Source organism: Pleurodeles waltl, chromosome 3_1 (genome assembly GCF_031143425.1).
Source record: "Pleurodeles waltl isolate 20211129_DDA chromosome 3_1, aPleWal1.hap1.20221129, whole genome shotgun sequence".
In the NCBI taxonomy this organism is placed as follows: Eukaryota; Metazoa; Chordata; class Amphibia; order Caudata; family Salamandridae; genus Pleurodeles; species Pleurodeles waltl.
Genome location: NC_090440.1, coordinates 953766797 through 953780868, shown reverse-complemented (window position 1 = coordinate 953780868; position 14072 = coordinate 953766797). Strand labels below are relative to the sequence as shown.

The 14072-nt window shown below is 51.2% G+C and overlaps 1 long non-coding RNA gene across 1 annotated transcript in view; it reads right to left on the bottom strand.

The window, feature by feature from the left end:
• Nucleotides 1-12895: 12895 nt before the first annotated feature.
• The window catches only part of LOC138283292 (uncharacterized), a 57522-nt gene continuing 56345 nt past the window's right edge, over nt 12896-14072 (bottom strand). The window contains exon 3 of the long non-coding RNA XR_011201171.1: nt 12896-13222. This is a non-coding gene — a long non-coding RNA (uncharacterized lncRNA). The remainder of the gene's footprint in view (nt 13223-14072) is intronic.

The following is a 14072-nucleotide window of genomic DNA, read 5'->3' as shown; positions in this document are numbered from 1 at the left end:
GGTGCTTGAGAAGAAGGGGCCCAGCGGAGCGGTGCTTGAGACGGCGGAGCCCAGCGGAGCGGTGCTTGAGACGGCGGGGCCCAGCGGAGCGGTGCTTGAGATGAAGGGGCCCAGCGGAGCGGTGCTTGAGACGGCGGAGATGAAGGGGCTCTTCTGCACGGCGGGCCCTGTTCAGCGGTGCCTATCTTCACGGCGCGCCCTGTTCAGCGGTGCTCTTCTACACGGCGGACCCTGTTCAGCGGTGCTCCTCTGCACGGCGGGCCCTGTTCAGCGGTGCCTATCTTCACAGCGGGGCCCTGTTCAGCGGTGCTCTTCTGCACGGCGGGCCCTGTTCAGCGGTGCCTATCTTCACGGCGGGCCCTGTTCAGCGGTGCTCTTCTGCACGGCGGGCCCGGTTCAGCGGTGCTCTTCTGCACGGCGGGCCCTGTTCAGCGGTGCTCCTCTGCACGGCGGGCCCTGTTCAGCGGTGCCTATCTTCACGGCGGGCCCTGTTCAGCGGTGCTCTTCTGCACGGCGGGCCCTGTTCAGCGGTGCTCCTCTGCACGGCGGGCCCTGTTCAGCGGTGCCTATCTTCACGGCGGGGCCCTGTTCAGCGGTGCTCTTCTGCACGGCAGGCCCTGTTCAGCGGTGCCTATCTTCACGGCGGGCCCTGTTCAGCGGTGCTCTTCTGCACGGCGGGCCCTGTTCAGCGGTGCACATCCAGTAGGTTCAAGGGAGCCAGACCTGGCCTGGACTCCGTGCTCAGACGCCCTCCGGCCGTGATGTTCCTGGGCCCTTCGGTGACGGAGTCCTGGGCCCTTTGGTGTCCTCCTTTACAGCTGGGATGTGGCATGTGGGGCCCACCAGCTCCGCGCTCCTGCTGGCTGACGTCTCCGCCCTGCTGCCCTTACGCTCCTTAGATGGGGCACTCGGGCCCTTGCCTCCCCTAGACGATGTGGCTGGTGAAGTGGGCGAACTCTGCTCCTTGGGGGCAGCCGTGTCAGTCTTCGCACGGCGGCCCTTGTGTTTCCTGGTCCTCTTGCCGGGGGGGGCTGGATGTGTCCTTGCTGCTGATGGAGGTGTCACTGCTGGCAAAGGGTGGGCTCCAGAACCCATGCACAACAGTGACACCCGAATTTGGGCTGGTGGTGGCTGTGGTGCTCTTGGGACTCTTTGCAGATGGAGGGGGTAGGTCATCGGAGGGGAAGAGGTCAAGATTAGCCAGGAAAACTTTTTTAGGGCCAAGGTAAAAGGTAGGAGAAGTGGAGATGGAAGTGGAGGAAGAGGATGTGGTTGTAGGAGAGTCAGGTGTGCTGTCATTGGGTGAAGGTGCAGGTGCTGTAGGCTGTTGTGAGGTGGATGTCTGTTGGGTGGGTGTCTGCCTGCGTTTGTGTGTCTTGGAAGGGGTGGTGACAGACACAGTTGGAGAGGACACAGGGGACGTGTAAATGGCAGTGGGGGTGGTGACTGCACGCGTGCGGACTGTACAGGAGGGTGTGGTGGTGATGGAAGCACTGGCTGATGTTGGTGTGCATGCAGGTGTGAGTGGAGACGTCACAGGGAGGGAGGAGGGAGACGAGGAGGAGGGGGACACAGGGGTGGTAGTGACTGTTGTGATGTCTGCATCTGTGTGTTGCTTGGGTGAGTGTTTGTGGGATCTGTGGTGCTTGTGTCTGGATGAGCTGCCCTTGGGTGTTGAGGTGTGTGCAGGCTGGTCAGATGGTGTGGATGGGATAGGCTGAGGAACAGGAGACAGAGACAGGGTGGAGGCAGTCAGAAGAGGGAGGCTGAAAACAGGGACAATGGCTGCCGTCAGTGCTGAGGCCAGAGCATTGAACGATCGTTGATGGGCAGCCTGACCCGAATGAATGCCCTCCAGGTAGGCATTGCTCCGATGCACCTCCCTTTCTACCCCCTGGATGGCATTCAAAAGGGTAGTCTGCCCAACAATGAGTGTCCTGAGGAGATAAATGACCTCCTCACTGAGGGCAGCAGGGGTAACAGGGGCAGGGGCTGAGGTGCCTGGGGCGAAGGAGACGCCCGCCTTCCTGGGTGAGCGGGCACGGAGCGTAGGCTGAGGGGCTGCTGGGAGGGCGGGGCTGGTGCGCTGGGTGGCGGCTGTACCTGTAGAGGCGGGGGGCCCGGATGTTGCCGCCACCGCTAGGGAGCTCCCATCCGAGGACGTGTCGCTGTCGCTGTTCTCACCAGCGGTCCCCGTCGTGGTGCTCCCCTCGCCCTCCGGCTCACTTGGGCCCTCGGTGTCTGTTCCTGTGCCCACCGGGGCCTTGTGGCTTGCAGCTCCCTCGTGCTCCGATGCCAAATCTCCTCCGCATGATGATGCTAATGCACACATGCACAAGAAGATGAAGAAGAAGGGTGGGGGGAGAAAGAGAAGACCTGGTTGAGTGCATGCAATGTCAACACCGTTGGCGGAGAGGACAGACACAGGAGCCGCATGCACTAAGCCGCGCATTCGGGGCACACTACTCAGTACTTCTGACTCGGACAACAGGTCAGGAGACGACAAACGCGCACATGTGTGAGGCTGGACCATCAATAGCTGGACTTGTCACCCTACGGAGGTGGGGGCCGGGAGCACAGGGCCATGCCTAAGGGAGAGGACTACACTACAGAAAGCGCCCTGGCCTAATGTCACCCCCAACCCTCCTCCCCCACCCAGACGCCTCCACTGCGCAGAAAGATAGCTGAATGTGCTGATACTCACCCCCTTGTGTCTGCTGTGATGCTCTCAAGCGCCCATCCAAATCAGGGTAGGCCACCGCCAGGATCCGGGACATCAGGGGGGTCAGGGTACGACTGGCACCCCTCCTAGGTTGGGAGGCCATCCCCAGCAGTGACTCGGCGGTCTTCCTGGTTCCGCGGCGGATGTCCTCCCACCTCTTGCGGCAGTGGGTGCCCCGTCTGACGTGGACCCCCAGGGCCTGGACTTCCTTGGCGATGGCACGCCAAATCCCGACTTTCTGATGGGCGCTGACCTATGTGACATGTACAGGGTGGGAAGGAAACATTCATCAACTTACTGCATGTTAGATGTGATTGGCCCCCCCTCCCCAACCTTGCAATATAGCACATGCTCTCATCTGTCGTGCGTTGCACTCCTCATTCGCCCCCCCACCCCACCAACTTACATCCACCCCACTCCACACAGGCATCGCCCATTCCATGTGCACCCGGTGTACTCACCTATTGGTCTGGAGGACCGTAGAGTAACGCATACTGGGGGAGGACCCCATCCGCGAGCTTCTCCAACTCTTCAGACGTGAAGGCAGGGGCCCTTTCCCCAGTCGCAGCAGCCATTGTCACTTCCAGACCAAGTTCACAGCAGCACTTGCAGTATAGGTCCTCTCCTGTGGATGATCAGGTCTCGAGTGATTAAGCAGATAGAAAATGGCGGTCACGCCCGCGGCGGTGAGTACCGCGGCGGTGCGTACCGCGACCGCCGGCGCACATCGTCATTGGCTCCTGAAACCCATAGGCTTCAATGTTATCCAATGCGGCTCCGTATAGCGGTCTTCGACCGCCTACCGCCACGGTGTGCTCCGCCAGCGCAGTGACCTCACATCCCATTGTCCCACTTCACAGGTCAGGCAGCCGCCATTTCAAGGGTCCACATGGCATAATCTCTACTGCGACACACAGGCCTAGGCCTGGCATTGCCACACATACACGCCTTTCAATACCTAGATAACCGTGTGCCATGCAAGCAGTGGTGAACGTACCAGTGATTATCTTGACTCTGTGCTCCATGTTGTCCTTCCTAGGCACCGTCCGCTGGGATTTGCGAGGAGAAGGATGAATCCTCGCGTGTACCGACCGCTGGTGGACCTGTCGACAATGGAAGAACGCCACATCATACTACGATACCGACTTGACCGTGCCACTATCCATGAACTGTGTGCCCAGCTGGAGCCAGCCCTAATGTCCCCCATCCGCCAACCTACAGGAATTCCCCCTCTGGTGCAGGTGCTGTCAGTCCTCCATTTTCTTGCAAGTGGCTCATTCCAGACAACAGTGGCCATGTCATCTGGAATGTCTCAGCCAATGTTTTCTAAGGTTTTGTCTAGAGTGTTGTCTGCCCTGACGAAACACATGCGGAGTTACATTATTTTCCCTGAGGAGGTTGATTTGCCCACTGTGAAGGGTGATTTCTATGCCCTTGGACATATTCCCAACATAATTGGTGCCATTGATGGGACCCATGTAGCCTTAGTCCCCCCCAAAAGACGATGAGCAGGTGTACAGAAACAGGAAGAGTTACCATTCTATGAACGTCCAGGTGGTCTGTTTGGCTGACCAGTACATCTCCCATGTGAATGCAATGTTCCCTGGTTCAGTGCATGACGCGTATGTGATGCGTAATAGCAGCATCCCTTATGTGATGGAACAGCTACAGAGACAACGTGTGTGGCTAATAGGTGACTCTGGTTACCCCAACCTGCCTTGGCTATTGACCCCAGTGAGGAATCCCCGGACCAGGGCTGAGGAACGGTACAATGAGGCCCATGGGCGAACTAGGAGGATCATAGAAAGGACCTTTGCGGTTCTGAAGGCCAGGTTTAGGTGTCTGCATATGACAGGGGGATCCCTGATGTACTCACCAAAGAAGGTGTGCCAGATCATCGTGGCCTGCTGTATGCTTCACAATCTGGCATTGCGACGTCAGGTGCCTTTCCTGTAGGAGGATGGTCCAGATGGTGGTGTTGAAGCAGCTGTGGAGCCTGTGGAGAGTGAAGAGGAGGAAGACTCAGAGGACGACCCAGACAACAGGGACAGAGTTATCCAACAGTATTTTCAGTAGCACACAGGTAAGAATCACACACGCCATTTTAATTTTCCTGAATGCCTCGTGCTTCTTAACTTTGTCTATGACCCCCCAGTTATTTGAAACTGATGTTTGATTCTCCCTTCCCTTTTCAGTGCTGTATGACCCACTGCGTGACTTCTGCTTGGTTAGCCCATGGACTAATGCTTATTGATCTCGGTATGTGTTCAGCACAAAGTTTACAGAACATAATTGATCGGTAATGTGTTTTACATTTGTAAATAATACAGCCTGACTCCAGCATGATTTCAGTGCATTGCGTGATTTATTTTTGGTGCTAGATGATGGTACATGATATTCACACGGTGATGGGTGGGGGTGGAGTAATGTCCATGGCAGAGTCCAGTTCTCAGTCTCACAGGTGCATTGTCCATATGCCTGTGGAAGGATGGAGCAGGGGCAGTTCAAGGTTGGACAGGGTGGCAATGTGGGACAGTGGGATGACTTCAGGGTGTATCTCATGCTGGCGGGGGTCTTGACATCCTACTCTGTCTTTTTTTTGGATCTCAGGCTCCTCTTGCGGGGTGGTTGTTCTTCAGCAGGAGGTGGGGTTCTGGTGGCCTGTCGTTGTGGTGGGGCCTCCTGTCCACTAGCGCCGGCGGAGGTGGTAGGCTGTTCCTGGTCCGGGCTAGTGACAGGGGCCCTGTGTGGTGCCACATGGTCCCGCAACGTGTCTTCTATCCGGTGGAGGGCCTGGACTATGCTCCCCATGGCGGTAGAGATGTTGGTGAGATGATTGTTGAACCCCATGTAGCGTTCCTCCTGCTGTGCCTGGATCTCCTGGAACCTGGCCAGTACCGTCGCCATCGTCTCTTGTGAGCGGTGGTAGGCTGCCATGATGGTGGTGAGGGCCTCTTGGAGAGTCGGTTCCCTGGGCCTCTCCTCCCCCCCCTGTCACACAGCAGCCCTCCGAGTTGCCCTGTTTCCCCCGGACTCTGTCCCCTGGACGGTGTGCCCACTACCACTGCCCCCAGGTCCCTGTTGTTGTTGGGGTGGTGGGTTAGCCTGGGGGCCCTGTAGTGGCAGACACACCGCTGATTGACCTGTCCTAGAGACAGAGCCATGGGCCCGCTGGGTGGGAGCTGTGCTGTTGTTCCCAGAGGGGGTTGGGTCTGCTGTGGCCTGTGTGTGGGGAACCGACTGTCCAGAGGTCCCCGATGGTCCGGGCTGGTCGTCAGGTTCCAGGTCAACAGAGCTGCTGTCATCACTGGGTGCCTCTTCCGGGGGGGGATGGACGTTTCTGGACCCTCCTGGCCGGTGTGTTGGCGTTCGGGTCCTGCATGGGGTAAGAGAGTATGGTTATTGTTTCTGTGTGTGCTATTGTGTGCGATTTATGGGTGCCCTTGTCCCCCAGTGCTGTCATTCCCTTGGGGGAGGTGTTGTGGGGGTGTTGGGGGGGGGTATGTGCAGTGGTCATGCTTAGGTGATGGGTGTCCATAGTTTGTGGTGGCATGCAGGGGTTGGTGTTGGGTGGGTTGTGCTGGGGAGACATTCTCAGGGAGGATGTGTGATGGGGGATTGAGGGTGAGGGTGGTGGTGGGGGTTGGCATGCTGGGGGGGATGAAGTAGTTGAGATTGTACTTACCAGAGTCCATTCCTCTGTGTACTCCAGCGAGGCCATCAGGATGCAGGATGTTTAGTACCTCTTGCTCCCATGCTGTGAATTCGGGTGGAGTGGGTGGGGGTCCCCCGCCAGTCTTCTGCACTGCGATGTTGTGTCGCGAGACCATCGAGCACACCTTTCCCCGTTAGTCGTTCCAACGTTTGCGGATGTCCTCTCGATTTCTGGGATGCTGTCCCACCGTGTTTACCCTGTCCACGATCCGCTGCCATAGCTCCGCCTTCCTGGCTATAGTGGTGTGCTGCACCTGTGAGCCGAAGAGCTGGGGTTCGACTCTTATGATCTCCTCCACCATGACCCGGAGTTCTTGGTCCGAAAAGCGTGGGTGCCTTTGGGGTGCCATGGGGTGGTGTGGATGAGGTGTGGGGTGGTGTATATGGTGAAGAGTGTGTTGGTGTGTGGTGCTTTGTGCTTCTATGTGGTGTGTGTGATGGTGTAGTGTGCCTCTGTGTGATGTAGCTCTCTATTCTGTGATGTGTCTCTCTCTCCTTCGTCTATGATCTTCGGTTGTAGGGGTTTGTGGGTGATGTGGGTGTGTGTTTTATAGCTGGTTGGATGTGTGGGAGTGTTGTTTGTATGTGTGTCAGGTGTGTGTATTTCAAATTGTCCAATGTGGCTGTGTTTTGGAGCTGTGTGTGTATTTTGACCGCGGCGGTGTGTCCCGCCAATGGAATACCGCGGTTGAAAGACCGCCGCGTGGATTCGTGGGTCAGAATGGCATGGGCGTGTTTGTGTTGGCGTGACGGTGGAGGTTTGGTCATCTCCAGTTTTCCGCGGCCCGCTGATGAGGCGGCCTTCCTTGGATGTCGGGATTTTGGCGGTTTCGCCGTTGTGGGTCAGAATGACCGTGGCGGTTTACCGCGGCCGCAGCGGTAGAATGGCGGACTTCTGACCGGCGGTAAGAGCCTTTTACCGCCGAGGTCAGAATGACCCCCTATATTTGCGTCATTTGTTTTGACGCAGACGTGAATATTAACCCGCATCCACATAATGATACATGGACTGTACAAATATCTCGATGCGGGCTAAATTTCACTCCTGTGCATCAAAAAAAATGACACAAAATACAGTTTTGTTTGTCAAACAATGACGCACAACGCTAGGGACGTCAAAATTACAGTGCATTAACTGGTTTGGGGCATTTTTACTTGTTTTTTGGTTATTTTACATTTGGAACACATCAGAGATTGGCTAATTGAAGACAGTATGGTGTTGATGGTGTATGTTCACATGTGTGACATCATACTGCAGCGGAACATGATCCACTACACCCTTCACAGTATTTTTACAGTTGGCTGACGCAATAGATGTTGATACGTGTGGCCTACATATATGTGTTGCACAAATTGTGCATGTATGGCATAAGGAGAGGATAGCAATGTGACGCACATATGTACAATACCTAAATGCCTTTGGCTCAAAGTGAGTGCTTTGACAACTAATGTGTTGGTTGACCAAGTGTGTGTGTATCACATGAAGCATAATTGTACTTATGGTTGTATGAATGTGACATCCATGTGTCCAATCCTTAGATGCAAGTCAAATTGAAAATGAGCGAGGGCATGTGTTAGTCATACATGTAACAACACCCGTAAAGTGTACTTCCAGGTTTTAGGGTCACGTAGACACCACATGTGACATAGCATGCACCAGATGGATGGCAGACGCTTGTTCATGTCAATGGTCCACATTTTCTACATCCTATGTCCTAGAGTATTGGTAAGAGCTTCCTAGGCACAGTGAGTCATACACATGCATTGAGGAAGTGGGTACCATGTTGTTTGCACAGACAGACAAGGGTGAATCTCATATGTATGATGACACCACAGTTGAGGCCATAGAAGTGAGCCCCAACTATCAAGTGGCTGTGGTGGACCAGCATACAAGACAGCATGTGTCCACTTATTTCCAGTGATCAATTGCACATAGGTGTCTTGTTCATGTGTGTGGTCCAATGATGATCCTGTAGATTGTTAGGGGTGTAATTTGTCACAGTTCGGTCGAGGACTCATCATGAGTCAGTGGCAGCTATTCCTGTATCTACTGAGTATCCTTGGTTGATCAATGTGAGTAAAGTAGATGTGGACATGTGAACCAACATATGGATGGTCCCACCCTGTCCCTAAAGACGTGTATTGAGACAGTCAACGGGGAAACCTTGGTGTGCTGAGTGAGATAATGGCTCAGGTGTCATGTTCCGGCAGGTGTCATTACAACATTTGTACACAGGTTGGCCTCTGCACTTCCCATTGCATCTGGGAACATCATAGCCTCTGTGCTGATTATTCTTGCAGCTATTCACCACACACGGCCCATCACTATGTTGTGCGCACTGTGATTCTGTGTGTGAACTGTCATTGTCCTGACATTTGTGTATTATTCATGGACATTATCAGAGGTTGCTGGTTCTGCTGAAAGCCCCGTACCCAATCCCTGCCTATGACCCTGGGACACTGTCACACTTTGTCATTCATGCATAAATGCAACCTAGACAAGGGATGGGCCATGAATTTTGCTTTTCCATGAGGATGTAACTCAAATGGTACAGTTAAAAGGCAGATGATGCTATACAATGTCTTTGGGTATGCATGGAAGAAGCCCATGCCGAATGCCCCCTGATGAATGAGAGGTTTGCTAACGCAAGTGTGGTACATATGTAGACACAGGGATACTTTAGTGTGACGCACAGACAGTTGCCAGTCAGGCTGACAGAATGCAAGGTGATTCAGGATCCAGTTACTTGACAAGTTACGTAATCAGTGGTCTGACTGAGACTGTTTTGAGGACAAACTAGACAGTCGACATGTCAAACTGTGTACGTCCTGTGTTTTTGAAGGTGAAAAATGAACCCAAGGCCTGTGTTACACGGCTTAATTAGTATCAATGCTTGACAGTGTATTTGACATAATGGCAACTCCTATTCTGTTCAGGCATCATCAGGGGCAGTGCTTTTTGAAATGGGTGGTGTGCATGGAGGTGATCACAGGTGTGGGCTGCATCTGTTTCTCACCAGTCCTGTAGGTGAGACTTGCATTCTAAGGGCCAACAGACATTTTCACAAGGGGAAGCAATCTACAGGTGCTAACAGGGCTTTGAAACTAGAAGACAGTGTATAAATTGACCTGACATCCTTGCAGTCAGATGTTCCATGACAATGGCATACCATAGGAAAGGGTGTAGCACACTGGTTTGCTAATGTTGGTCTGTGTGTGTAGAGGAGGTAATATCAGGGTACACATCTTAGTATTCCAGGGACCTCTTCCGACAGGTGGGTTGTGACCAGGTGCATGGGTGTGTCATGAGTTAGGAAATGGGCTGACATGTACATGGAATGTCATGTGAGCAATGCATGTCATATGTGTGGCACTTGCGCTGTCTATGTTCTGCTTCTAGGGAACTCTAGTCACAGATAATCCTTGCAAATATTGGATGCAGTTGAACTTACTGCTGTCAAGGGTCTGGTCAGGCATTCCTGTTACTGATGCCAAAGCACATTGACTACCTCATGTATGAAGCTTGTTTTCCCCTTATTGAGTGATGGTGTCTTAGTTGTGTGCCATATGCTGCGTTGGACCTTGCTTTCAACATGTATGTGTAAAATAGTTGTGGTCCTCTGCTATTGGCCTTCAAAGGAGATATGTACACGATATATGTCATTAAGAGTGTGTGTGTATGAGACCATTGTATGTTAGGCATCACATTAGCTCTGGGATGTTCCGTATCCTACTCAGTATCTCAGCAATGCTCCATGAGGCAACACTCTTATTCTGATAAGTAAAGATGAAGGTGTGCAAAAAGGAATAGCCAGACCATGATATGGTGATTAGAATAGGTGTTTATTTCAATTCGTTAACTAAAGTGGTGAAGGTGATCATATTCAGAAGAAATTATTTACAATCTGTTGCCGCCTGCGTATACCAGCGGCTGTGTTCTGTAGTTCCCCCTCCTGTTGCAGGCCAGCATCCTCCTCTTCAGGCATGTGTGGCTCTGGTTCCAGGAGGGGGATGTTTCTTTTGATACAAATGTTGTGCAATATTCCACATGTGAGGATGATTCTACAGACCATCTCGGGGGAATATAGGAGGCTACCACCAGTGATGTCGAGGAAGCGGAACCTTGACTTGAGGATGCCGAAGCCCCGCTCAACAATGCTGCGTGTCCTCCTATGGGCGTCATTGTATGCACGCTCTGCAGCAGTACTCGGGTTGCCAAATGGTGTCATAATCCATGGCTGGATACCATAACCCTGATCAGCTGCAAGAGAAAATGAATGGAATCATGTTGATGTAGCTGGCACTATTTAAAAGACCTTTCATGGCAGTAGTTGTCTTGTGTTGTCTGTGACTCTTTTGTGTACTAATGTGGCATCCTATGCTTGTAGGCTGTACCATCTGCATTGTGTTGTTTCCTTGGGTGAACGAGTGTTTGTCTGCTAACCGTTTGTCAGCAGTATGTTTTGGGTTTTACAGTGTGCCCTCCCTAGCATTGTGACTTGTGATACAGGTGTCCGTGTGTCTTCACTGGGGGTGAGATGATAGTTCCATGCACAGCTAAAATTGAAAGTGTTGTTAACACATTCATACCAATGTACCCTGGACATCCCATACCTTGAAACTTATGCAATGGATTAATGTAAAGGTCATTGGGACACTTACAATTTGCAAGGTGACATTTAGGCAACCACACTCATTGACGTCTTAACATTAGGCTGTACAGTAATTTCCGATGTGTGACAGGTTCAATGGTGACTTAAGAAACATGGCTAGCGATGTCACGACCTCAGTGTGTTCCTGTTGACATGTTGGTGTTGTGGTGTATGTGTTGTGTGTCCTAGAGGGTTGCTATGGAGTGTGTATATAAGTAGGTTTTTGTACTTACCAACAAGTAGTCCATTGCCATACCGTCCATCCTGGAAGTGTTCATTGATGGTGCAGTGACGGAAGATGTATGAGTCATGGACACTCCCAGGATATTTGCCCACGATGTTGGTGATCAGTCCCTGGTGATCGACTATGGCCTGCACGTTGATGGAATGTGTGTGCTTCCTGTTGCGGTAAAGGTGTTCAGTTGTAGCAGGTGGCACAAGGCGTACATGTGTGCAGTCGATTGCACCAAGGACGTGTGGGAAGCCACTGATGAGGTAGAACCCCTGTTTTGTTTCCTGCTGCTTCTGCAGTGTGTTAGGGAAGCAGATGTGGCGGGTGTCAGTCGAATGATGGCATCCAGTACTTTGGGCAAAAAGGCGGAGAATGCTGCTTGTGATATTCCGCCAACCAGGGCACCAGTTGTTTGGAAAGAGCCACTTGCCAGCATATGAAGTACGGCAAGCAGCTTTTTTTCTGTTGGGATGGTGCGGGGTGTCACCAAAGTGGGGGCCAACTGCTGTTCAATGTTGCGCACCAGCTGCTGAATGGCCTGCCAGTTCAACCGGTACCTCTGTATGATGTCGTGTTCCCTGAGGCCCTGAAGGGTGGCTCTTGGGCGGAATATCCTCTCCTGCCTTCTGCGCTGCCTTTGGGGTCCCTGCTGGTGTTGTTGTAGCTGCTGTTGTTGCTGCTGGGATCTGCGTCTGCGTGCACGCTGGATTAGTATCACCTCCATGGCTCCCTGTTGCTGCTCTGCTGCTCTGTTGTTTGTTCTGTGTGTTCTGATTAAATACAGGTGTGTTTGCCCCATTTTAACGTCTGCCCTGACCCAGGCGTTAATTTTTGACACAAGTCGGGCTGTGTGTCATTTTCTGGCTCCGCCTCCCGGCCGTGCGTCATTTTTGCCTGAAAGCCTAAATACAACGCACGGCCCTTTAAGCCATTTTTGGGACGGGAACGCCTACCTTGCATATAATTAACGCAAGGTGGGTTGCCGCATCCAAAAAATTACGCACACTGTGGAATTTTGTCGTCCGCAGGCTTCAAAGTTTAAATAAGGGGCAACGTTTGCGCTGATTGTGCGTCAAAAGTTTTGCCGCACAATTGTCGCAGACTGAGTATAAATATGCCCCTATGTGACTACAGGGCTTCCCGGACTGATGGAGCTGCATGAAGTCCATATTATTCCTAAACCACCTATTGTACATATTGTATATATATATCACCCTCACTTGCCTGCACAATATTCACTTTCACTGTTTTTAATAGGAGCACCTATTCAGACAAGTATATCCTTGTGTCTACAATAATAGGTCAAAAAGATGCATAATGCAATAAATCACTATTGATGTTACATTGTTTGTACACTTAGATTTATTTAGTCATTGGATTACCATGGAAGTCTAGGTTACTTCCCCCTTGTATTGACCAATAATTGACTTTCATTTTCTACCCTGGTCAAAAGGGTTAGAGGGTACCTGCCTCATTGTTTTTACCCTGTCTCTAGGTCGTGGCAATGAAAACATTTTGAGCATAGGCAACAACAATTTTCAATTCTGTTAAGAACACAGAGGTGAGAATTATGCTTCTCCTTCTTCGCTGTTTATTATTCACAAAACACAGCAGTCAATAAAATAAAACTTTTATAAAAACTACAAATCCCATAAACATGATATCAAGCACCACCACCAATCGACGTCCATACTGTCACATATCTTCGATAACCTCCATACTCGTTCCTCTTTCTTTGCAGTGAGGAATAAAGTCATAAATGCAATAGACAAAACAGTCTTAACAAGAAACTGAGAACTGGATCCAGCGTCGAATCGGCAGATTCCTCAAAACAGCAGGCCAACATAGCCGAAGGAAGACGTATTCCACGTTAGGTGCATCACGAAGTCTTCTGATCGGATACTGGAATAAAACAAAACAAATGTTATGCAATATTCAGCTGGATATTTTGTGAATAAATGCATTGCACCCATGCAGTCTTAGAGAAATATGCATTGCAATGTATATAGTGATAATTAAAAGACAACATGATCAAAATTGCATCGAAATAAATGAACACACTATTCTGAGACAACATTTCTGGGTGGGTAAAAACTAGATATATTGGGCTGAATAATCCTCGCCTCCGTGTCCTTAATAGAATTGAAAATTCTTGTTGCGTATGCTCGAAAATTTGTCACTTTATGTCAGGACCAGAGGCTTCGGATTATGCTTGTTTAAAGCTGTTATAAGACAACCGAGGCTACATCCAAAACTGGTTTTTCATAATTGAATGTTGAGTCGGGTGACCAGTCTGCTGCCCTCATTATCTCTTGTAACTGAGAGCCAAGAGAAAAAGACTTCGATGCCATAGCACCTCTCGCAGAGTGGGCTCCAAAGACAGAAGTATCTATCCCTGCTTCAGTCAGAATCCATCCTACCCAGTGAGCTAAAGTCGCAGAAGGTAGTGGATGAAAAGGTTTCGGAAGTGCAATTAACAATTGGCCCCCAGGAGATTGATGTAATTCTCTCATATTCCTTTAAACAATGCACCACTCACAGTTTGGTATCTTCTGCATAACTAGGATAGGTTACTTGCCTTGAACAAGTCTTCGCTCTCCTGGGATTTAAAAAGGTAACTCCATTTGGGGAAAACACGCAAGTAGAAATGTCTAGAGCTCTCACATCAGACTCACGTCTACATGACATTAAACACAAGATTGTCATTTTAGCTGACAATTGTTTTCTAGAGAAGTCTGCGTTACAAGGCCAT